Source organism: Notolepis coatsorum (assembly GCF_963971535.1).
Source record: "Notolepis coatsorum genome assembly, chromosome: 11".
Taxonomy (NCBI): domain Eukaryota; kingdom Metazoa; phylum Chordata; class Actinopteri; order Aulopiformes; family Paralepididae; genus Notolepis; species Notolepis coatsorum.
The window spans coordinates 44,352,290-44,378,913 of record NC_140175.1 but is presented as its reverse complement, the minus strand read 5'-3'; the positions used below and the strand labels follow the sequence as shown (position 1 = coordinate 44,378,913).

Below are 26,624 nucleotides of genomic sequence, written 5' to 3'. Positions count from 1 at the left end.
CTAAGCCCATCCCCAAACGTTCTCATCCCTCACTACAATGCCCCCTATGTAACTAAAGCTAGACACACGCCGGCCTAGGAGGAGCCTGACAGGATTTTTCTAAAATCCCGACCGCATATGGTGTGTCCCCAGGCGACGGAAGGCACCATACAAAATGGTCCAGCTGCCCTAGCTGGTTGAGAACGCTCCCTGTTGGAGAATCATTTGCCAAGGGGGTCTAAAATATGGGCCACACACGACACTGCCAACCATACTTCACAGTGTGGGTCAAGCTTAGCGGCCACTACCAAATTGTTTGCTCAAACCAGTTTGGCACGAGCCCCCATGTTACGTTGTCATTGACATTCCTTAAGCTCGATGTCGAGTCAATGCAACACAACAAAGGAGACGGCAGTCAAAGTAGTTTTATAAGAAATATTTAATGAAATAATTACCGTGAATGAAATGAAGAATAAACTAAAGTAACGACAGACAAGAACACATACTACACAGACAGGATCAGCACCAGACAAAGGGGAAGACAAAATACTTATACATGAGGGGATGACGAGACAAGACACACCTGGGTTAATTGTAAGTGGGTACAGCTGGGGGAAGAACGATAGGGACTACAACACCAGGACAGAGAACTACAACTAGACATGACGAATCACATTAGGAGCGCCTGATCAGGGCACAAACATAGACCCACACATAACATCAGGTCTTAAACATTATGCTAATAGCAGTAACCATACCACCATCTCCCTCTCCTGTCTTCCAGTGGCGTAGTGACTTTGTGAGCGGCCTGGTGGCCATCCCTGTGAGCCATGAGGCCCAGGAGGAGTGTCTGGGCATGGCTGTCCTGGACATGATGAGACTGGCCAAGGAGAAGAGCCAGTCCCCTGTCGACATCTGTAATGACACCAGGTAGGAGATGGAGTACAGACACTCACACACATTATTTACACTCTCACATGCGTGCATGTACACACACACACACACACACACACACACACACACACACACACACACACACACACACACACACACACACACAAAGAGTATCTAATTGATACGAATTAATAGATACTTATGAGGATATCTGTACTGTATGTGCTTAGGTATCATGTACTATATAAATACATGGTTCCCAAAGTTTTCAAGGCGCGACTCCCAAAATAACTTGTCAGAGAGGCTTGGAGGCTATACAGTTTCACTATTAATCAGATTTTAATCTGTTTCGGACATCATCCATACATGCATTGAATTGATTAACCTTTGGTTTATACCAGTGACACCAGTTTTGTCATGTTCATCACCCTCTTGTTCATCATCAGATAACAGTGCTTGAACAGATAAATGCATTTTCTCAAATTCATTCATCAAAACATCTCAAGTCATGTCCACGTGTCCATCAAACCCGTCAAACAGTGCATCTCCTCAGACATTTTAATCCCAGTTACAATATCACAATAACGTGTGAGTGACAGTGATACAATTCAACAATCCACAGATTCAGATTTGTCGTAATTCACATCCACAATCCATGCATAAAGACGCTTCAATTTATGCTTGAATGAAACACAATCCGGACGCTCCGTTAAGCAAATACATCCACAGCGGAGAATATGAAACGAATCAAGTAAATCCATAGGCTGAATATGATTTTATTATCAGCATTTTAGGTCTATTATTTTACATTTCAAAAGGCCCCTCTAGAAAAACGAAGCACAAAAACATAATTCAGAATGGTATAATGGGATCTGTGAGGAAGGGAGCTGGCATTTTTTTGTGAGGGCGTGGCCAGTTTATCCAGCTAACTGAACTAAACCCTGCGCTGGAGCAGGTTCAAACTTTTTGATCTGTTGCCATAGTGATTTAGACAAATGTGCTTCGGGGAACCGAAACGTCTGACTTATGTCAAGTTATCCTGAAAATGATCCGGCTAACTCAGTTAGCCAGGTACGAGCAACAGGGCCCTGGTACATTGGTAAGCTACATTTTCCATTACTCAAAGATCATTCTCTGGATTCCTCATACTTCTAAAGCAAACTGTCCTACCTCACAAGGGGGAAATAAAGGGTCACAACATCCCCTTCTACTATGTGGAATCAAAACAGTGTCACCGTTTTTGAATGGACTCCAATGTTAATCTCTTGCCAACCTTTTACAGACTAATATACCTTTGTACAGTAAAACTTAATTTCTCTCTCCCCCTCTCACACAGTACCACGTGAGAGGTTATTTTCATTGTCTGGGCATAATGGGGGACATACACATACATACAAGAATGTCTGAAGAAGTCTGTCACCAAAATGACATTTATTTTTTAACTGGTATGACTGAATATAGTATTTTGGGTAACCACAGTTGTGACTAATAACCTTAAAGTCCCCAAGAAATGGCTAGCAGAATGCTATTTGATTCCACATGTATGTGTTTCCTGTAAAAACAGGAAGCTAGGGAGGGACTTGTTGTGGGTATATATTGATTGGCGTTTAGCCGTTTACAGTAGCCAGTAGCACTGAATGTACGTTATGGTCGACCCATTAGCTAGCAAGCTAATGTTAGCAAAGTACGTTAGCAACATCACGCAACATTAGTAATGCTAGCTAGCAAGCTAAGATTGATTATTTTTTTCTATTTAGTTAAAGTGGCCAAGTGCTAGCTTAGTTACAATGTGCTGTAAATGTCCTTGCATTGGATGCTAAATTAGTATATGCCCCCATGTGCAGGATGACTCATCAACATATTCGTCATCATCTTCCAGGAAATAACAAACTAAAATATCATGAATAATATCTAGAGTATTTTTTGTTGTTGTCATTGTTGGGACAGATACTGGTGTGTAAGTGACAATGAGTGCAAGACATATGTGATAAAAGAAATCTATTTAGATTTCATGAGGGCTTTAATAATGATGTGACAGGCGAACGTGAACTGAACGTATTTTGAAAGGTTTCGTGTGTGCGTGTTGCGCACAGAGAGAGAGACTCGTTACGCACAACGCGCGCCGCCCCTTTAAGGCGGGCCGCACCTAATAGCTTGCAGCAATGTATATTGAAAAAAGAACTATAAACTAGTTCATTTTTGAAACCATGAACTTTAGTTAAAAAAAATTATTATGAACTGAACTAGTTCATTTTAAAATGTGTGAACTGAAATAGTTCATGTAGAAAGTGAACTTTCCCAACAGTGGCTCTGGTGTTTAGCATGCTGGCTCACTGGCTCCCCTTCATGGACCAGACCCATTATTAATGTACTTAGTTACAGCTGTGTTTACCCTGCTATGACAAGTAGAAATGTGTACGATGAAAAAGGTTTGTTGAATCTGTTGGAAGGCTGAGAGGAAGATTAATGTAAGAGAGAGAGACACAGGAATAATTCGTAATTAATCAGGAGACTTGGTTAGTAATGAATCAGGAGACTCAGTTAGTAATGCATCAGGAGATTCAGTTAGTAATTAATTGGGAGACTCTGGGGCGAAGTCACAAAGGGATTGCGCTGCTTTTTCTGACGCTATGCCTGTGCAAATAGCCCCAAAACAAACCTTGCTGTTCACAAAGCACTCGCAAAGGGTGAAATACTGTGCTAACTGCGTTGCTATCATCATTGCGTCTCTGTGCAACCACGCTGTTTGCGGGTATTTAAAATGAGGTAATATGGGCGGAAAATGTGCCCCTTTCTATGCAAACTAGCGTCATTGCAAAAACACAATTCACAAAGATCGGCGCTAATTGCAGCAGTGATTGTAGCCAGGTGAAAAATTTGTAGTCTGCTCAAACTAATTTATTTTGGGATGACATGACAAACAAATGCAATGATAAAAGATAGTGACAAAAACAAAGGATGCAATTGTGTCATGAAAATACAAATTAAGAAAGCTCTATACATTACGAAATAAACAAAATACAAATGATGAAAAATACTGTTATGTCTATCTGTTATAGAAACGTAGAGCTATTAATTCCCTCTCCCTCATTTCAGGTTTACAGGTTTATTACAGGTCTGTCAGGACTTCCAATTCGCGATCAGAGAATCGAAGCTTTCGTTTTCTGTCTGCCATTGTCCTAGGACATGCATACTGTTGCATGGGCAGTAAAATACTATTTTACCATATCAGGAGCAAATTGCACTCAGTTGCAACACCGTATGGGCATGTTTGCGCTAGTAATTTGTGCAATATCTTTAGTGAATAAGTCCTTAAGACGGAGCACATATCGGGGGCGCAAATCACACGCAGTTAAGGGTGCTATTAGCGGCCGCAATCCATTCTTTGTGAATTCACCCCTTCAGTTAGTAATGAATCAGGAGACTCGGTTAGTAATGAATCGGGACACTCGGTTAGTAATGAATCGGGACACTCAGTAATTAATCTGGAGACTCAGTTAGTGTTATGAATATAAAAAAGGAATACTTAATTACAATATCAAAATATGTAATAACCAGGAGGCGTTGATTAAAGTTCAACACAGATATTTATTAGTACTTCTAATAAACTACAATTAGGATAAGGGCCTCAGGGAACAAAATAAACTTTTTGACTTACCAGCCATTTGGCTGGTAGATTTAAAAAACTACCAGCCAGGCAGATTTTTTACCAGCCAAAAATTATAAATAGCTTTTTAGTATATCGTTATTATTACTATATAATACTCTCATATGCTATTTTCAATTAATATCATAAACAACATAAGGAATATTAGCATAATTTTGAGTGGACGGAAGGAATGAGTCTGCGTTAATAGTTTTAAATGCAAATAATTTATTGAAACATAGAAGTGGGGTCGGGACACACACACACACTGTTTCAACTCACCACCCCCGCATCATATTGTAGTCTAGTCTGTCTTCAAACTTCCACTCCTCTCGAAACTTTTTTATATTTGAATATCAACATTATCTGTCCATCCTCAGTAATCCTCAGTTTACTATAATATACTCCTGTCCTGAGTCCTGACTAGTGACTTCATCGTCTTTCCAAACGCCCCCCCATTTCACTTTCCTCAGTCCCCACTGTCTGCTGTTCTCTAGGCTCTGCCTCTGATTTATTTTATTTTATTTATTTATCCTTTATTTATCCTTTATTTATCCAGGAATGTCCCATTGAGATACAAGATCTCTTCTTCCAGGGAGTCCTGACCAACACGGCACACAACAAGTTTCAACATAAAACAGGGCATTAAACAAAAAACATACAATTCAAATATAAATACAGAAGGCCATTTGTGCAGTGGCAAGGAGCATAATCAGATCAGCAATAGCATCAGGTAAAACAGTTACATGTTTCATAAAGGGCTAATCGTAGCATACCTTTAAAAGCATTCACAGTAGGAAGTGCCTCTAGACAAAGTTTTACTTGCAGCGTATTTCATAAAAAGGGAGCATAGTGGGAGAATGCAGCTTTACCAAGCTCTGACTGCATCAAAGGAACATTTAAAAGCATCCCATTTGCTGCTCGTCTGGTATTAAAAAAGCAAGTATAAAAGGACAGAAGTCTGGAGATATATAAGGGCAGCTTACCTAGCAATGACTTAAGGATACAAATCAACATGTGTGATTGTCTTCTTTGGTACAGAGAGGACCATCCTAATGACTGATACAAAGTGCAGTGGTGGGTGCGAGAGCCTGCACCCGTTACAAAACGTATGGCAGTATGGTACGCAGAATCCAGCTTTTTAAGCAGGGAGGAAGGAGCATGCATATAGATTACATCGCCATAGTCTAATACAGGCAGAAAGGAACTCTGCACAATTCTCTTCCTGGCTTCAGACGGGAAACATTTATTTAACCGGAAGAAAAAGCCCAGTTTAGGTCTAAGTTTTCTCAGTAGGTTCCCAATATGAACATCAAAGGCCATCTTTTCATCAATCCATATGCCCAGATATTTATAGGATGCTACTTTGTCAAGGCATGTCCCTTCCAGTGTCAGAATCAGAGGGACAGCTGTATTAGCTCAGGATTAGCTTGTTAGCTTACGCTAACGTAACGTTCATTTCGGGCGATGTGGGCATAAAAGAATGGCGACGATGCAACGCATGTTAGATGCATTTGACCCGTTGTGAGAAAAAAATAAAAACACAGACTTATTTCGGCTCGCAAAATAGGCGCACTGCTGTGTAGCCCTGCTCTGCTTTAATGCGAGCAGAAGCACGGACTGGGCGGATATGACTCGCGGAGTTGCCACAGGTTTTTTCAAAATAAGAGTATCATATGAACCGAACGTTGCTAGCTGCCGGAGCCATAGATATTATGACTGGAGCTGCGCTTGGGGCGGAAATGAGACCCGCACAGGACTTTCAAAACAAGAGTATCGATATGAACTACACGCCAGGTGGCGGGCAGACCTCTCATTGTTGGTCGCCAAACCTTAAATCTGCCCGCGGTTGGCGGGTACTTATTTTGTTCCCTGGATAAGGGATAGGTAAGGGTAGAAGAGGGTAAGGGAGGTGCGGCCGGGTAGCGCAGCGGACTAAGCGTCTGTCTACCACCACAGAGCCAGTGGGATCGAATCCGGCTGTGGTGCCTCCGGCTTGGCCGACCGTCCATACTAACACAATTGGCAGTGTTAGTGGGTGGGAAGCCAGCGTGGGTGGGTCCTGGTCGTTGTAAACAGCGACTCCTACAGTTCGGTCGGGGCGCCTGCACAGCAAGGGAAGGATCTGGGAGAGGTAGTGTGACCTTCCACACGTTACACTCTCCCGGTGAGAGTCCGCGCTGCCAGGTGAAAAGAAGCGGTTGATTGGCTACACATGTGTCGGAGGAAGCATGTGATAGTCTCCGCCCTCCCAGACCGACGGTATGGGGGTAGAGTGCGCAGTGACCAGGAAGGGGAGTGGGAATTGGCATAACGACTAACATTGGGATGGGGGGGGGGGGGGGACGGAAAAAGAAGGGGGGGAAAAGATAATAAAAAAAAAGAGGGGAAGAGAAGAGGAGACAAGTGTTCATTTAGTTAGGTCTTATATGGAACCAGACAAACAAAGTTTCATCTCCACATGTGGTACAGCTTAGGATGCTCTTCTCCCAGATGTGACATGTCTTGGTTTACCTGAGTTATAACTTCCATTGTTACAACAGTAACATATTGGTATGTGACCTCAAAGGACCTTTAACCTTGGGTGTGCTCTAGTCTAAGATTTATATTCACAGGAAGGGGTAGAGAGGGGCAGGGGACATGACCATACCAGATGTGTTAGATCTTTGTTTAGTCCATTACAGTTAGTAATGAATCAGGAGACTCAGTTAATAATGAATCGTATTGATGTTTTCTCTCTCTACTTCTCTCGTCTCCTTTCACCTCTCACCACTTTCTCTTTTCCTCTCCACATTTCTCATCTCCCCTACCACCTTTATATTTCTCCCTCTATATTCCTCTTCTGCCCTCCAACCACCACCTCTTCCTCCTCCCCCGATCCCTCTCCCTCTCTCCCTCCCTCCCTCCTTCAGCTACAAGTCCTTCCTCCCGAGCACCATGCGTGCGCGCATCCAGGAGTACAACTTTGTGACCCGGAAGCGGATCCGCCACCGCTTCAGGAAGTTCATCCAGCAGTTCAGCGAGTGCAGGGCCACAGCACGCAACATCAAGCTCAAGTACCTGGTGAACCTGGAGACCCTGCTGCCTGCCCTTTACTCAGAGCGCTTCCAGGTCACTGACCTCTCAGCCCGGGAGGTCTCCATCGTCGTCACGGGCAACAGCGGCATCCAGTGGTCCAAGGGAAAAGAGGAGGAAGGAGAGGAGGAGGTAAGGACAGAGAGGAGGAGGTAAGGACAGAGAGGAGGAGGTATGGACAGAGGGAGGAGGTATGGACAGAGGGAGGAGGTATGGACAGAGAGGAGGAGGTAAGGACAGAGAGGAGGAGGTAAGGACAGAGAGGAGGAGGTATGGACAGAGGGAGGAGGTATGGACAGAGGAGGTATCAACGAGGTATTGGTGATGAGCGCAATCTCCGCTATGCCACCCAGCCGCACCAATTTTTCCTTTTTTTTTAATTATTATTATTATTTTTTTTTATCCACTTTTTCTCCTTATTTTTCTATTTTTCTCCCATCCCAATTTCGTATTGCCAATTCTCCCCTCCCCTGTCTTGAACGTTGCTAGACTATGCCTCCCACTGGTCGGCTGTAGTGAGGATAGAAGCCTTGCATCACGTGTCCCCTCCGGTACACGAGGAGGCAGCCTGTGTCCCATCTTTTCACCAGACAGCGCGGACTCTCAGTGGCGAGGAGTAACGCGTGGGAGACTCACGCTGCCCCCGATACTTCCTGTCTCTGCTGTGCAGGCGTCACCCAACCGACCTGTAGGAGTCGCTGTCCACAACGTCCAATCCCCACCCATCGACTTCCACCCGGTCACCTCTGTCAATTGAGATAGTATGACGACTGGCCCAAGCTGCAGGCAATGCTGACACCGGGATTAAGATTTGTTTATTAAGGACAATACAAATTAATGAACATCATTTACATGAGTGTATGCATAACATCACAGCATGATAAGGACGTAAATATGCCGGGAATAGCACAGGGCTAATTTCCACCCGTAGTCCTCCGGGATTCGAGACCGGAGTCTCTTGCATTGGTGACGAGCGCAATCTCTGCTACGCCACCCAGCCGCCCTGATTATTATTATTCTAAACACTCACGCAGACCTTTGTGAGTCTTCCTGTGGCCTCTGAGTAACTTAGAATTGAAATGACGATCGAATCCCGATAGGTGGCAGTATCGCCTACCTTTTGAACTGGGCTAGTTTAGTGTGGGGAGCGTTTGATCATTCACTGCTGGGCACACTAGTAGCCACTACCCTGCGAACTGCAATGCAATGGCGAGCGAACTATTGGAGATTATGAAGAAGAAGACAAAACTATCACACTTATGGATGATAAGGTGCGTTTTTACCATACTATGTTGGATTCTAGTATTTTCAAACGGGCTGTTTGGATGTACGTTCCTGGATTTAACGTTACCCTGGCGCTGCTAACAAGCACCTAACGTTATATTTATTGATCCTGTTCTGATCCAAGACACTTGGAGCAAGAGTGGAGTACCTGCTGGTAACATCTATTTTACCGAACCCCATCAAAGCCTTGATGGCTTTGTGAAGAAACATACGGTTATCCTATAACCATAGTTATGAGTATAGCGAGCGATCTGCGCTCTAATGGAACATATCCATATCCAGTCTAATACTGAATACATTTCTTCACATGTACACACCCATCCGCCTGGCCACACCCCCATCCGCTCCTCTACATAAGCGGGGATGTGGCCATACTAACAGCTCCTTCCCAAGTCTTTCACCACCGAAGGCGAAGACCACGGGGTCCTCAGTGAGTCAGCGCAGAGCGCTCGCTATACTCATATAACTATGGTTATAGGATAACCGTATGTTATGTATCGTATAGCTTACGCTCTGCGCTCTAGTGGAACACAGGAGCTGAGCAGAGCGGAAGCTCGACAAATGTACCCGCTGAGGCCCCCCACAACCATCAGAACCGGGGAGGACCCGAGCCCCCGGACCCCCCTAGTGGAGGACGGGAGGGAATCGGATCCGACTGTGCGAAGAGGGTTTAGCAACTCAAACGCACAGAGTGAGCAGATCGTGGGACTTACCTTCCCACAGAAGAACCCACGACTACACAGGCGCGCAACCCACATGCCACTAGGGAACGAACGGGAAGAAAAGAAAAAAAAACCTGTTACAATCCCTAATATCACGGGGTCAAGGTCAAGAACCCAACCCCGTGGCAAGACCGTAGCAGCGGAGCGCGAAGGAGGACCCAGCCCCAGGAAGGGTCAGGACCCCCCGGAAAAAAGGGGGCCTGGTGAGGCCAACAACGCCGCAGCATCGAGACCCCACCAGGCGGTCACTAGTGACACCACCCCCCACATCCAAGAGCAGGCCCTTCCCCCCTACAGCACGCCGCCCTGAAGCACTCAAAGAGGCTACACCCCCACAGCGGGACCAGGCAGTGCACCGCGGAGACAACCCCCAAAGAGGTTGATCCCTCAATCCAGGCAACAGGTCAAAAGGACTCGACCTGTGCCTGGAGCACTGTGGACTAGACAGGCGCCTAAGGGATCTGCTGAAAACAGCACCCCGGCGGAAGGGGCGTTCGGTATGCTGTGCACCATGTCGCAGCCTCCACAAAAAAAAACGACCCTCTAGAGGGGCCGAGGCAGAGAAGGCTGACACGATTGGCAGAGGTCATGAAGGGTGCGGGGGCACACTCGCAGGCAGACGGGGTCAAGCCCGGCCTAACCTGAGAGTCGACACCGCTACCAACATACCTGGAAACCAACCACCACCTAACAGGAGGCGGTTGTTCCTATAACCCTCCCAAGAAAAAACTCCAAAACACAACTGCGGTTATACACCGGCTATACAGCAATACAAGTGTTTCAGTTCTCAAGAAGGGGTTAACCCAGGCCAACAGGTTGACGAGAACGAGTCCAGACCTGGGCCCGGCGGACCGGGACGTACACAGGGATGCCAGAGGGGTACAAGAACCACCTCGACAGCCCCCTCCCAGCCCCGCCAAGCAGGAGAAGAGAGGGGCGAAAAAAGAATGGAGAAGGACCAGGCTCCTTTAGCATAGCGCAAGGTACAACACAATATGGACCAAGCAATAGTGAAGGATAATACGCAGTGACATAACCACGAACACCTCCATAACATCAACCCCTGCAACGCCCGGGCCAACCCGGCATTTTCCCCCCGAAAAAGCACAAGTCCTTCAGGGTACCAGAACAGCAGATCTGCGCCCCCGGTGGACAACGGGTTAACTGACCTGGTCCGGCGCGACCAGAACCAGTCCTGTGTCCTAATCACGCCACCATCCCCAGTCCTAAGAGGGGGGTAGGTATGCGTGTCGATCTAAAACATCACAGAGGGCGCCACCAAGACAGAACATAAAAGCACCGCGCCCAGTGGCCCACCCCAAAAGCGTGAGACCCCTCCGCCAATGCTTTGATCTATTCCGTTATCACCCCCCAGAGATGAACGAGAATTCATCGAGACTAACCTAGTACACTGGCGCTCGGAAGAGACAAACTCCATCCTAGTACCCCCATAAAAACGCTGTTTCAATGATGAGCAACCAAGGCGCACAAGCCCATGCGTGGTTCCACACAGAAGCACCCAGGGCCAGCACTATGTATACGTCGAGACCCAAAACATATCAATGGTAATTCTAACAAGAACCCAGATAACGTTCCCTCCAAGCTGCCTTGGAGAGCAGCAGGAAGCTGGCCAAGACACAGATATGGGTCCCATAGACGCGTCCGAGGGAAAACACCCCTGTCAACCCTGCTCTGTATAAAAGAGAGGAGACAGGGAACCCCCAGAGAGACTTTCCACATGAGTAATAATTGAAAAGATATATGTAACATTGTGCTACCAAAAGCTCAAGACATATGCAACAGAGCGCAGAGCAGAAAACTTATTTTTAAGTTCTCACGCACCGCATAACTCATCTTGACAATAACAGAGGTCCACAACATGGAGCCTGAAAAGAACTCATGGAAGTCTCACAACCAATAGAAACGTGCCCAGTGACGTACTCTATGGCGGGGCGAATTCCGTGACCCACCTGCCCAAATATGGCGTGGGACCAGGGAACCCCCCCCCCCTCTCCCTACCCTGTGACGCGCTGACCCAACAGCCCGAAGGACAGGAGGTCCAACCCCTTGACCAATCAGAAAAAAAGGGGAGGGAGGGTTTATCAGTTCACCCCCTCATGACCCCTCACCCCTGATACGATGCAATGACAAAGCAGAGCCATGACACCAGTCATATATGGCTCCAGGCTCATGTGCGAACCTGCCACCTGAATTTTTACACCTTTACCCTAAAGGAAGAGAAAACACTCTGTAGGCCAACACTTAACCCAGTTGTGGATCTTAAACGTGAATACGATTACACAACCCTCCATCACAACAAAAAAGGGCAAAAGTACACTCTCACTACTGTAAGAGGAACACCGTTTTTCATGATGAGAGAAGACATAAGTCCTCGATTAAGTACTGGTCACAGGCCTTGCTAAGTCCACATGACAGCGACCAAACAATTTTCAGAAAAAAATTGCCTCTCTAAGCAAGACTACAAAGAGTGACGAACGCACAATTGGAGGGGGGCTCCCCACCCTCCAGAACATTTACAACAAGCGGTGCAGGGGCAAGGCTAAGAGAATCATTAAGGACTCCAGTCACCCGAACAACTGCCTCTTTGAACTGCTGCGGTCAGGCAAGCGATACCGGAGTCTCAAGGCGAGCACAGAAAGACTCAGAAGAAGCTTCTATCCCCAGGCCATCAGGCTGCTCAACGAACAATGAACACTACACAACAACCATCAAATGCACACAGCACACACATCCACACGCACACACTCACTTTAAACAAACAACTCACTGCAGCACCCAGTTTACACACTTTAGAACACCTAAACACACTTTACACTTTATTTATTGGTAAAGGATTTGCACTACAACTCGTACACCTTACTGTAAATTGTACCTAAATTGTACCTCATCCCATTTCTGCTCTGCACTATATAGTATTGTATATTAGTACATTGCATAGTATATTGTATATTGTATGGTAACTCAGTTACTTCTATTCTGCATCGAACATTGTACATATGTCTATACTGAACACTGTGACCTCTATTTTTACTTCTATTTTACATGCTATACTATTTTATTTCATACTTATCTTGTCTAACACAGTCTCTGGAGCGAAACAGTAAGAAGCATTTTGTATAAAAGTATTCTGTACTTCTGTATGACAACTATTAAAGAAACTTGAAACTTGAGTATGGCCACATCCCCGCTTATGTAGAGGAGCGGATGGGGGTGTGGCCAGGCGGATGGGTGTGTACATGTGAAGAAATGTATTCAGTATTAGACTGGATATGGATATGTTCCACTAGAGCGCAGAGCGTAAGCTATACGATATATAACATATGGTTGTGTTTACCTTTGACCTGGAAATAATATAGGTTTCAGGCGAGCAACCCGCACGTTTTGCGCATATGCGCACAAAACACTCATAATCCAGAAAACCAGCCTGGATTATTGCGAAACAGGCAGATTTTTTGCGTGGGATAGCGCACAAACGAAGGTATGTAGAAATAAACAGTTTTTCCCTGTTGGAGTATAAATAGTGCCTGTCAAATGAGCCATACTATTGTCTCCATAGCTATAATATAGAATATACGATGGGTCCGCAAACATCGTGAAAATGGTCAATAACGCTGGCGTGAGGGAGTAAAGATGGAAAAACAGCATGGCAGTCAATGAGTTAACCATTTGGTTGCCGAAAATGTAGAACTACGTTTCTGTCGCCCGATCGCTGAGTGCCGGAAACGTAGATCTACGTTTTTCTCACGGTATTTCTTTTATTCGCTATTGCCATTCATAATTCAGCGGGGCACCTTGTGCATACTGTTCTGAGCTGGCAGACGGTCTTATACCGCCCTCTAACGCCTTCGGCCATTATTGCACCCGTTAGTTTCTTCTCTCTACCGAGCTGCGGCGTGGGGGCGGGTCCTAAACCACTCCGGCAAAACACACGCTTGTAGGGATGGTTTGGACTACTGACCCCGCCCGCCCGTTGAAGTGCAATGCCCAACAATGTCGGAGACAGGATCGCTGTGGAAAACTGGAATGGTGATCAGATACTTGGATTCTTTTTTTTGCATTACATCAGAGACCAGGTAAGGACACTATATATGAAAGCTTGCATTGATCTGATATTTATTTCTACCGCGATTGAAGATATGTGTTTTATGTGTATGGCTGTTTGCCGTTGGGTTGCGCGCCGGTCTAAACCACATTGCATGCGTGCACGAGGAAGGATACAAATTATGATCTAGCGTTGATTTCAGGAAGATCCGATAATCAGGCGAAAAATGACAACATGTTTATTGAATTACACAAAAACGCTGTTTTCTGGTATTTTCCCTGGAATTACTCAGAAGCAACCAAACTATATTCATATTCAAAACGGTATAAAACGGAAATGTACGGATGAAAAAATAATCAGTTTTTTGCACGTTGACCAGAAGCAACTCACTGAGACTCGACGGCGTTATTAGACCCATAGCTATACTATAGAATATAGGTTTAGCTCTACAAACTACAACTACGTTTACATGGGGTTAATGGACGGCAAGGAAGGGGTCACTTCCCGGAAGGGGCATGGCACTCAATGTGTTAAGAGGTTAAATGTGTGGCCCCAGAGCTAATTGAACCTCCCCATATGTAAACAGATTTTAAGAAACATATAGTTCTGCCTTCAGAAAGATTTATAAGAAACATAGTTCTGCCTTCAGAAAGATTTATAAGAAACATAGTCTGCTTTCAGATATAAGTACTTTACAAATTTTCGTTATACTATCATTATGTTAGATTACATACAAGATTCTCTAAATACCTTAAGAAATGTGAATTTATTGCCATGTTTTACTTATAATTGTTTGGTAGAACACTGGACACAGTGGTTAGTTAGAAAGTGTATTGATTGATATAATTGTCTCTCTAACTGTCTCTCTGCATATAGAGGACCAGGCACAGTCATTTCCTTTTGATAACACATTGTTACACCATCAGTGTAATGCTGTCCTGTCTGTCTGTGCAGAGTCTCGTTTTTACCAATAGAGGGAGCTCCTCTACTTGGTTATTACCAGGAGTGATCACAATACTATTGATGACTAGTATTAATAGAAAGGTATTTTACTGCTGTGCGTGTGTGTGCGTGTGTGTGTGTGTGTGCACTGTTGTGTGTGTGTGTGCACTGTTGTGTGTGCATTTGTTTTGTGCACAGAACTGTGCTTGTGTGTGGTGTTTCAGAACCAGAAGCTACAGTATATTGCACAATACACAACATATACTGTATATATGGTGTTATACAAATAACAAAGTGGCAGAGTACTAACTAACCCACATGACACATACTTTAGAGGATATCAAAGTACAGTATTTTAAGCCCACTGTCTTATACTGTGTGTACAACTATGTCTGTCTACAGTATCTTAGGTCCATGGTCGAAAGCATTCAACATATCCTAAAAGGAACATATTATGGTAAATGGGTTTTGCCTCGTCTCTGTATGGATTTGGTCTGACATGTGATTTAAGCGGAAATGACATACTCCTTCCATTTGGCCAGGGTCTTTGACAATAGAATCAATAGAGGCGGCGGCTACCTGGCGTAGTGGGCAAGGCACTCGCCACGAAATGCTGGAGACGCTGGGCTCGTCAGTTCGAGTCCAGCGCTCCACATTTGCTTTCAGTTTAGCTGGTCGTCCACAGTAATACACATTGGCCGTATTACGGGGAGGGAAACTGAAGGGTGGGGATCGGGCGTTGTGGACAGCGACTCCTACAGGTCGGTTGGTGCGCCTGCGCAGTAGAATCAGGAAGTGTCGGGGGCAGCGTGAGCCTCCCACGCGTTACTCCTCGCCACTGAGAGATCGAGCTGCGCAGGTGAAAAGATGCGACTGCTGTTACCTCAAGTACCGGAGGGGACTTGTGCTATGTATGACTTAGTCCACATTGCAGCCAGCTTGTGGGAGGCAAGAAACAGCGTCCGTGACAGGGGAGGGTTGAATTGGATGATACAAAATTGGGATGGGAGAAAATATAGAAAGTGGGAGAAAAAGTGGATAAAAAAAAAAAAATCAATAGAGGCCTTGCATGGAAGGTTTGTGTATTGTCTTCCTACTGTACATGGCTGCCTGTAACATAGCAACCATTGTTTTGTACAAGCTGTGCTTTCTGGAGACGGGAACACTACTTACCTAATGTACTACCCAGTTTGTAACCGTTTTTTTTTTACTCTTATATCTAATATTCTATCTCCATGTAAAGTGATGATAACTCAGTGTGTTTGTGTGTCCAGGAGCTGCAGACGTACTGTGACTTCCCAGACGTGATTGACATCGGCATCAAACAGGCCAATAAGGAGGGATCAGTGGAGAGCCGTGTCGTCACGGTGACAAGAAAGGACAATCAGACTCTGGTATGATGCAAACCACTAGACTGTACTATTTTAATCTAGTCTTATCTACTGTAGTCTAATGAGGTTTTAGTAAAGTCTACTTTTTACTATCTTCTGCCCGGTCCTATTATGCTGTACCATCATCATTGCTACCAGATAACAGTATGCCATGGGGTGGATGCTTTTATTCAAATAGCCTGACAGTAACATGAGCTGCCTTTCACAGAATCTTTAGAATACCCATTTTGATGGATTTTTAGAATACCCATCTGATTTAGATGGATGCATTTTTTTTGTAATGTCAGATTTAACAACAACTCTTTTCAGAAAAGTATTTCATTTTTAACATTACATGACATTACAAAAAAACGGTGTTGTTGCTAATCATTGACGTACAGTATGCTAGCCTGTAATAATCCCTCCCAGAAAAATCAACTTTGCATTTGATATATTGAAAATAGTAAAAAGATTTTTATTTTTATTTTTTTATATATATATAATTTATGATGCCATCACAAACACTGGCATTTAAAGGGTTAACATTATAAAATGTATTGAATATTTGGTGGTTATGATCAAGGCTGAAGTTGAATAAAAGATTTATGAAAAAAGAAAAGTGGAAGATTATTTCAACATATAATATGGCCTTTTTGAAGAGGACAATTTTGTCCCTTAATGGTAAGAGTGTAACAATTTAGTTTCCAGACACAAGGATTTTAATATATGAGATGTATATCAACAAAATGTTTATAAAATAACTACTGTTTAATATGGTTTTACCTACTCTACCACTGCACATACATTTGGCTTTTTCTTTTAAAAGTAGTTACCAATGGTTACAGGCAAAATGTTGGTAGAAAGAGTACTACTAGTATACAAACATTCCGTCCAAGGCCTCTAACGGACCCTTAACCCTGGCAGTGTTGGTGCCATATTCTACAGGACCAGATGTATCACAACAGTGGTTATCGCAGTTCACTTGATAGTGAATCCTACATGGGCTAACATCAACGTCAGATATAGGTTTAATCCAGAATTCTATAACTGTCTGTTACACTGTATGGTGGGGAGATAGCAGAGATACATTATTTCACTGTACTGAACTTCTAGTGAAGAAAATATTCATGAAGTTAAACTATTCTCCATTTTGCTGGGGACCCCCTGGGCACCCCCTCAAGCACCCCTGGGGGTCCCCGGACCTCACTTTGAGAACCACTGGATTAAAGTGATTGCTCACAACTTTTCCAGAATAGCAATGCAGACTGTTCATATTAAAAATCATCATTTGTTTCTTTCTCTCTTACCCCCTCCTCTGCCGCTTACTCTCCCACCATACAGGAACTGGAATTCCATTCGCTGTCTGAGGCTTTGTCCTTCGTGTCATTGGTTGATGGGTATTACAGGCTGGTAGCTGACGCCCACCATTACCTGTGTAAAGAAGTTGCTCCGCCCAGATTACTGGAGGCCATTCAGAACTACTCTCACGGCCCTGTGTCGTAAGTTACACTTATCACACACACACACACACATACATATTTACATTTACATTTAGTCATTTAGTTCTGTACGACAAGTCATCAGGAAGGGCACAACTCTATCAGCTGAGTAACAATGTTCATGCACACACACACACACACACCACACACACAGCCCAGTCAGAACTACTGTCACGGCCCTGTGTCGTAAATTACATTAAACACACACACACACACACACACACACACACACGCACACACACACACACACACACACACACACACACACAGCCCAGTCAGAGCTACTGTCACAGCCCTGTGTCGTAAATTACATATCACACACACACACACACACACACACACACACACACACACGTGCACACACAGTGTTGGGGAAACTACTCTAAAACTGTAGTTTACCAAACTACTAGCTACTTCACAATGAAAAGTAGTTACACAAACTCAATTACTCTCAATAACATTTTGTTTGACAAACTAAAACTATTTTGAATACACTACACTGTGGAATATTGTCACAATCTGAGTGTGGAACCTCATATAGTTACACAGAGCAACAACTGAACTGACACTTGAGTATGGTGTGGGTGTGTTTGCTTAACGTTAGGTTATGACTATAACCAAGTTCTGTTAGTTAGGGGCGATGCTTGGCATCGCCTTCTGCACTATCTCGCGTACGTGCACGCGTACTGAATAAACCACAAATGTACCTCTAATACCAGTATTAGTCTGACCACACCCCTCATCAGCTTACCTTCATAAGCAGGTGTGTGGTCACCTGCTCTCCTCCTTCCCAAGCTTTCACCACAAGGTGAGGTCAAGGGCTGCAGCGGCCGTCCGATGCCAAGCATCGCCCCTAACTAACAGAACTTGGTTATAGTCATAACCTAACGTTCTGTATCGTTAGTGGCTTAGCTTGGCATCGCCTTCTGCACAAGGGAGGCCAAGCGGAGCCACTTGGCTGACAAATACACCCCGCTGACAGCCCCCCAAAACCATCAGAACAGGGAGGGCCGAGCCCCCCCGACCCCCCCTAATGGAGGGTATCCCCCCTATTAGAGGCTTCACGGGAAGGCGACGGACCCGACCGTGCGAAGAGCTCTCAAGCAACTTAACGCACAGGGTGAGCAGACCGTGGCTTGACCCCACGACTACACACACGCACAACCCGCATGCCACCCGGGAACGAACGGAGGAACAACCTCGTTACTGCCCCCAGAATCACGGGGTCAAGGGCAAACCCAACCCCGTGGCAAGGCCGTAGCAGCGGAGCGCGAAGGGAGACCCAGACCCACCAAAAGGACTGGACCCCCGGAATGGGGGCCCGGAGAAGTCCATGATGCCAGCATCAAGACCCCACCAGGGGGGCACCTAGTGACCCCGCCCCTCACATCGCCAGCGTATTCGGACAAAGGCCCCTCAGCCGAGCGGGCCCTGTCCCCCTCAACAGCACACCGCCTGGAACACAAGCCCTGCAACAGGCAGACAGCATGGTCATAACACACAAGAGTTAACCAACGGAACAGGCAGTGCACCGGGGAAGACCAGGCAACAGGTCGTCAACCCAAGCCTGGAACAACTGCGGACGAGGCAGGCGCCAGAAAGGACAGCCGAAACAGCCGCCCCGGCGGAAGGGGCGCATGCTGGCGTTGTCGCATAACCAAGCTTTCAACAGCACGTCAGGAGCGGGATCCGTAGACCACACGGCCCCTGACAGCTGCCCACAGAAAAGCCCATACGATCGGCAGACGTCATGAACGTGCAGGGGCACCCTCAACCGGAGAACCGGGAGTTGACACTGCAGCAACACACCAGAGAACCAACCACCCAGGCATTACCCCATGCAATGGTTGGTCCCATAACCCCTCAGGAAAAAACCCCGAAACGCACCGGCGGCACCACCGCAGCCCGCGTTCCGGTTCCCAACAGGGCCATCCCGGGCCTACAGGTCAACGGGCATCACCCCGGACCGGGCCCGGCGATACGGGGAGCACAGGATCCCAAAGGAGGTTAACCCCACCCAACAGGCTCCTCAGCGCCAAAACGCAAGAGAAGAGCGTAATATGGAAGACCAGCCCCCAGCACCCCGCACTCGGTACCAACAAGGGGTCCCATAACGCACAACCCTGTGACACCCGGATCGACCTAGCATTTTTCCCCCTGAAAAAACCCTAAGTCCCTCAGGGTACCAGAACAGCAGATCTGCATCCCCAGCGGACAACGGGTGCACTGATCTGGACCAGCGCGACCAGAACCAGTCCCGTGCCCTAACCACGCCGACCTGCCAACCCCAGGAGAAGGGGCAGATATGCGCGTCTGATCCCAACATAAAAAGAAGGCGCCACCCAGACGTGTCGGTATGAACCGCGTCCGGCGGCCCACCCCTAGGGCGTGAGACCCTTCCCATATGCCCAGACCCATTCCGTCATCATCCCCTGACATGAACGGGAACCCATCGACAACACACAGGATGTCGGAAGAGGAAAAACCCCCATCCCAATTGCTCCATAAAAACGCTGTTTCACCAAAGCAAACGAGGCGCGCCAGTCAGCAACGGCCAAAGCACATCCTGAGCCAGCACTATGTGTGCGTTTGGACATACCCACATCAACAATAGGCCGCTTAGACCACCATATTGAATCCCCAAGACGCCCAGGGAAACGACAAGAGGGGCGAGATGCAATCAACTCCATGAATGAATGAATGAAAAACATACCCAACAGACTGCAGTACAGGAATACATACAAAAAGATAAGGGGAGGCAGACCTGAGAAGACGTTAGTCTTGTTCCATCAGGGACCCTCATTTCATATCCACCAAGACCATTCAACTCTTTATAAAATAAAGAAAAGGCATCACATGTATGACCTAACTGCACAGCTGGGAGTAAAAAACCCTGTTTTTCACATGATTTTAATCCAGTCACTCTTCTTAATCAGAGTGTAAGACCAGATTCCCCCAGAAACACCTTCCCACATGAGACCACGGTCAAGAAAAAGATATGTAAACTGTGAGACACGTGACCAACAGACTCAAGTTTGACACAAAAACGAGCGCAGCAGGTTAAGTCCTGCGCTCTAACCTCGACATCTTTACGACACCAGCTCATGGAAGGCGTCGCCATAGCAACAACGCTATAACGGGCGGGGAAAACCCACCGGATCCTGTCATAACAGGAGTCGGTAGAATACCCCTCCCCCCCCCCCCCTCCCCCGCCAAGCACTGGCTTGGCCCTGACTGGCTCAGCAGGAAGGTCAACAACCTCTAAACCAATCAAGTGGGTAAAGGAGGGGTTTATCCGACACCCCCTCCCGAAAAACACACCTTCTATCCCTACACACAGAAAACAACCGTAGCCATTTTGAAAACCTCCGGTAGAACAAAACACATATAGCATAAGCTAATACAATGTTAGCTACCCACAAAGTGTAAAAGGGATTACAACAAAACACAAGTCGCCTGTGCGTGAATCCCATACCCGCAGCCTAAGCTATAGGAAGACGTTGAACGAGAGTAATGGCTAGGCCATGAAAAGTGTGTACGAGCATTACTGCAACTAACAACACAGCGTTGTGAACACATACTTAGTTAAAGCAATGGAATATCACCAGTTCTAATTGCATGTGGAGCATCAAGCTAATAGAACCTATTACCGAGTGTAAGTTGCAGACCTTGCTTAAAAACTCGTAACACAACACAACTCATTCCCCCAACGTAACAGGGTAGATTCATAAAACACAACCCCACCACATGATTTGTATTGAAGAAACACACAGTTTGTTCGGCCAACCACAGTCCCCCTTATATCAGGGAACTTTTTTATTAAATAAATAATATGTGATCAAGGCACAAAATCATAGGGGGGCCGGGGAGGGTGTAGAGGAGGGGACACAGAGGGGGAAAAGTCACTCAACGGCGCCTGCCACCTCGCGCCGCTCGAGTCTGGCCACCCCGGGGAGCCCCGGAGGGACGGTAGGTTACAGTCTGCTGGACACGACGTTCCCTACCGTCTCCTCCGGTCTGGGATGGGCCGGCGGTGGCTGAAGCGTCGTTTCGTCTCCTAGCCCTCTTGGCAGGGCCAGCAGCGGCGGCGGGGGCAGTGGTAGCGGCGACGGAGACAGCTCGACGTCGCGGAAGCCTTCTGCCCCCACCGGCAAGGACGGGAGGCGGAAAATGGGGTTGGAGGATGGATCTCTCCTCTGCCATCTCTCTGCATGTTGAGGTCATCAATAGCAGGGCCTTCCCGAACAGGCCAGCGTCGGAGAGGGCGGCCGTCAGAAGAGGGGCTCTCTTCTTCTCTGGCACACGGGCCTGCTCCAGCCAAAGGTGACGCTGGCCCAGGGTGGCCAGGGCGCGCACTTTACCCATGGCTATGGCTAGCACCTGGGAGAGGTGCAGCACAGCTCCCGCAGCCTGGGTGATCTGATCGCACCTCACCTCGTTCAGATCCGCGCCGCCCGTCATTATCCCCGATACAAATCTAGCCAGGTGGGCGATGTTAGAGGCCGCAGCCAGCGACTGTGTACCGGCGATAAATGACTGGTCACCCCAATAAGCCAATCGCCTAGCCGACCTCCCCTGGAGGACCGGCTTGCATAGGGGCTCCCACACCATATCCGGACAGAGGAGCGCGGCCATCGGATTGTCAAGCCGAGGTACGCCCTCCCCCATACCTTTGACCAACCCCGACACCCGCGTAACTGGTACGTAGGCGGGAGTCAGTCCCATGATGTTGGAGACCACCTGGCCCCGACGAACATAGGCCCCCATCGATGGGGAAAATGGGTAGACAACGTCCACCCCTCTCACCGGGGGACGCTGCCAGGGATGGCCTATGAGGTCATCAGGGACAGGAGCAGGCAATGGCTGCGGCAGCGGCACACCGTTTGCAGCGGCGGCTACCGCCATGAGCTCGGGAAACAAGGCCCGCAGTTCCCCCTGCGGACCCTCCTCCACCGACCCCGCATCCCTCGCATACAGCAGGCTGCGACTGGTCAAGGAGCCACAATCCGATGCGGCTGACAGTAGGGCATCCTGTCGATGAGGCCAAGGTGGTTCCCCGACATCCTCGAACAAGGCGCCCCGTGGAGCCATTTCTCCCCACCCCGGGGTCTCCGGAGGAGGGATACTCTCCTCCACGGGACCATCATACAAGAACCCGTCCGCCTCCTCCATGAAGTCTTCAGTTTCCATCAGAAATCCAGAGTCGGACGCGGCCTCGCTGGTCTCCAGCAATTCCCCAAACCCAGGCCGTTCGCGTCTGCACGCCACCATGTGACGACGTGAGCGAGCAGACGCAAAAAGTTTTCGTCGCAAATCCCCTGGCTCTAAGACAATCCCCCGTTCATCAACGGGCGATTCCCCAGAAACAGAGGAACCAGAGTCGAGATCAGGCCATCGCCGGAGCGACGGCTCCGAACCCTCGGCTCGTCGGTGAGGAAAACTATCCACCGGCAGTCTCCCGGGCTGGGTCGGCAACCACGAGAGCGGCAACAGCCCAGCACCGGAACGCACGACGGAGGCGGGAATGGAGAATCGGTGGTGAAGAGTAGGTCTAGCGGGTCTACTCTCCGCGGAATACATTATGACCCAAACCTTTTTCTTATATAAACAAGTGAGAGAAGAAAAAGGTTAGGCACAATGTAAACCTAGTCACAACTCTTTTCAACTTATCAACGACACGTCAAGTGGGGTACTACCGAGGCACTTCCTTGTGGTGAAAGCGAGAAGGAGGAGAGCAGGTGACCACACACCTGCTTATGAAGGTAAGCTGATGAGGGGTGTGGTCAGACTAATACTGGTATTAGAGGTACATTTGTGGTTTATTCAGTACGCGTGCACGTACGCGAGATAGTGCAGAAGGCGATGCCAAGCTAAGCCACTAACGATACAGAACCTCACTTAAGCAAACCCAAGTGTGTGTTTTGACCCTCAGATGCATAGCATATTCAAAAGCTTTTAATACGCAGCATGGGACAGAACCTAAGGTCAGTTAATCATCATCACACATGAATAAAATTGAGCTCATTGGATCCACAAGAGTCTCAGCTTTCCAGTCATACCCTATGTATGGGTAATAATGTAATAAAGTAAGAAAACTATTGGGAGCTGATACAGTAACTTTTTTAATTACACAGATTAACTTTTTTAACTCTGCACCTGGAAACTAGATGTGCGTGTGTATACTTTGACTACTTATATTCAGAACTACTGCCACATCACATAAGTTACATGGAACAAACACACATACTGTACACATAAATACATGCAAACACATACCATAACATTTCAATTAAAAGCTGAAACCCATATACTGGCCGGGTGAGGCTTCACATATAAATAAAGGCTGGTCTCATCAATTAAAAGCCGGGTCTACATTCGTTGTTTATCTGGTCGTCACCGATGCTGCAAAGCAGTTTCTTTTTCTTTATTATTTATAAAAAATAATGCATTTGCATTCAAACTTTAGCCACATTTGCTGATCACCATGGCAGCACAAAGAAAAAAGCTCGCTGCTGAGTGTGTACGGGCTGGGCGCTGTCCAGTGCTGAAGGCCTGACTCTCTGCAGAGCTGCTGAGTATGTACGGGCTGGGCGCTGTCCAGTGCTGAAGGCCTGACACTCTGCACAGAGCTGCTGAGTATGTACGGGCTGGGCGCTGTCCAGTGCTGAAGGCCTGACTCTCTGCACAGAGCTGCTGAGTATGTACGGGCTGGGCGCTGTCCAGTGCTGAAGGCCTGACTCTCTGCACAGAGCTGCTGAGTGTGTACGGGCTGGGCGCTGTCCAGTGCTGAAGGCCTGACTCTCTGCACAGAGCTGCTGAGTATGTACGGGCTGGGCGCTGTCCAGTGCTGAAGGCCTGACTCTCTGCACAGAGCTGCTGAGTGTGTGCGGGCTGGGCGCTGTCCAGTGCTGAAGGCCTGACACTCTGCACAGAGCTGCTGAGTATGTACGGGCTGGGCGCTGTCCAGTGCTGACCTGGAGAAGCAACTGATCTTTGCTGAACAAGAATTCTGTGCGAAAGGATTTAACGGTCTGTCCCAAATATACTGTAGGCCGGTTGAGTTCAGTGATTGAAGCAAAAAGGAAAGTGTGGGCAATCGCACAAACAAACAAACACACACACACACACACACACACACACACACACATATATATATATATATATATATACAGTCATATACACACATATTGGCACACACAGTGATTTAACCTTTGTTTCCTGACAGAATGGAGTTCACCATCGGTAAGCTCCGTCGCTCCGGTAACCACAAAGGCCTGTACATCCTGCGCTCCAGCCCCAAGGACTATGACAAATACTTCATGTCCTTCATAGTAGGGGTGAGCACTGTTGTGTGTATGTGTGTGTGGGGGGGGGGGGGTTGTCCTTGTAGTATGGGTGAGCACTTGGCAATTTAGGGTGCTTCATAGATTGTATTGATCAAGAGAATTAGCAAGAAGCTACCCAGGGGCGGATCCAGGTGCAATCAGGCTCCAGCCAACATAGGCCTTATGTTCTGGGCCTGTCCTAAATTGAAAGAGTTCTGGGCAGGGATTTATTTGACCTTTTCATCCATTTGTGATAAGAATATAGAGCCCGGGAGCTCCAGTAGCTCACCGCGTACCTCGAACGCTATTTCGGCGTCGGGGACAACCGTGCGCGTCACGGATCTGGGGTAGCGAGTTCGACTCCCGGACAAGCCGTACTTTCTCAGAGTGTCTTTCCCCCCATCTATACCCCCATTCAACCTGTTTCTGTCGGTCATACTTGACCAGGAAAAAGCGATAAACGCGAAAAAGAACCAGCTGACTGGTCAAAGTTTTAAAAAAAGAATATAGAGCCCAGCCCCCCTGACAGCCATCGTTGGTGTAGCACCAGATGAGTCACAATTGACAATGAACCAAATAGCTTTCTCTTCACTCTTAGCGAGGAGATTGATATTGTTTAACTGGATAAAGACAGTCCCACCGCTGGATAGAGGAGGTGATGCACGCCTCAAGTTAGAGCACCTTAGATTCACCCTGAAGGGTTCTACTCAAAAGTATTATAAGGTCTGGCAGCTTTTCATTTCTTATTTCAAGCATGATTTCCCACTAGCCTCGGCATAGGTGGAGCTCATGCTGGGTTCATGCTGGGTTCATGCTGGGTTCATGCTGGGTTCATGCCATTATTTAAGGGCAGTGAGATAATTTTACTCCCAGTAGAATTATGTTAAAATGAAGCTGCTACGTCTGAATACAGTATGAAATCACATGCTGCGCCTGTCCATCATTCAGTCATCTCTTCTACTCCTTTTCTTCTTCTTCTTCTTCCAGTATGAGAGCATGGTGGAGTATAAGCACTGTCAGATAGTGAAGACAGAGTCAGGAGAGTACATCCTGAGCGGAGCTAAGAGAAGCTTCGGCTCGCTGAGGGAGCTGCTCCACCGCTACCAGAAGGAGGCGCTGCGCTCCGAAGGTCACATCTTCCAGTTCACCAAGTGCTGTCCACCCAGCCCCAAAGGTCAGGGGTCACACACACACAGGTTTATCCTAAAAGGGCAGAGGCTGTGCTATTAAAGCTCCTTGATCACTTTTTCTTTTATTATTGATATCGGTAACTCATCACTGTTGAATGGTTAGTATTGGTATCGATTGAACCACTGTTGTATGATCGGAATTAGTATTGATCTCTATTGTATAATTGGCATCAAGCCGTCCACCTTTCTCCCCCTCTCCTCTCTCTCTCTTTTATTTCCCTCTCTTCTCTTTCTCACTCTCTCTTCTCTTTCCCTCTCTCTCTGTCCCCTCTCTCCAGATAAGTCCAACATGCTGGTGTGTAGGAGTAACCAGGGAGCGGATGTTCCTCTCTCTCCCTCCCTCCATAAGCACAACAGCAGCCAGATGGTCTTCCACAAGATCCGCAAAGAGGACCTCCTCATTGTAAGGACACATTTACATTTACATTTAGTCATTTAGCTGACGCTTTTATCCAAAGCGACTTACAAGTTCTGTACGACAAGCCATCAGGAAGGGCACAACTCTATCAGCTGAGCAACAATGTTCATCAAAGTGTTGAGTGCTACAGTGTAGGTTAGTTTATTAGGACAAGTGCATGACAGTACGGTTAGTTAGGGTTATTTTTTTTTTTTTTCAGATAATGGTTGAAGAAGTG

The 26,624-nt window shown here is 47.0% G+C and overlaps 1 pseudogene across 1 annotated transcript in view; it reads left to right on the top strand.

Annotated features, from left to right (window-relative positions):
- The window catches only part of LOC311237111 (tyrosine-protein kinase JAK2-like), an 81,036-nt pseudogene that overhangs the window by 17,438 nt on the left and 36,974 nt on the right, over window positions 1–26,624 (top strand). Inside the window, exons 4-10 of the transcript XR_014621083.1 lie at window positions 764–909; window positions 7,432–7,726; window positions 15,880–15,999; window positions 17,317–17,474; window positions 24,700–24,811; window positions 25,787–25,973; window positions 26,268–26,392. The product of XR_014621083.1 is annotated as a tyrosine-protein kinase JAK2-like (transcript). The remainder of the gene's footprint in view (window positions 1–763; window positions 910–7,431; window positions 7,727–15,879; window positions 16,000–17,316; window positions 17,475–24,699; window positions 24,812–25,786; window positions 25,974–26,267; window positions 26,393–26,624) is intronic.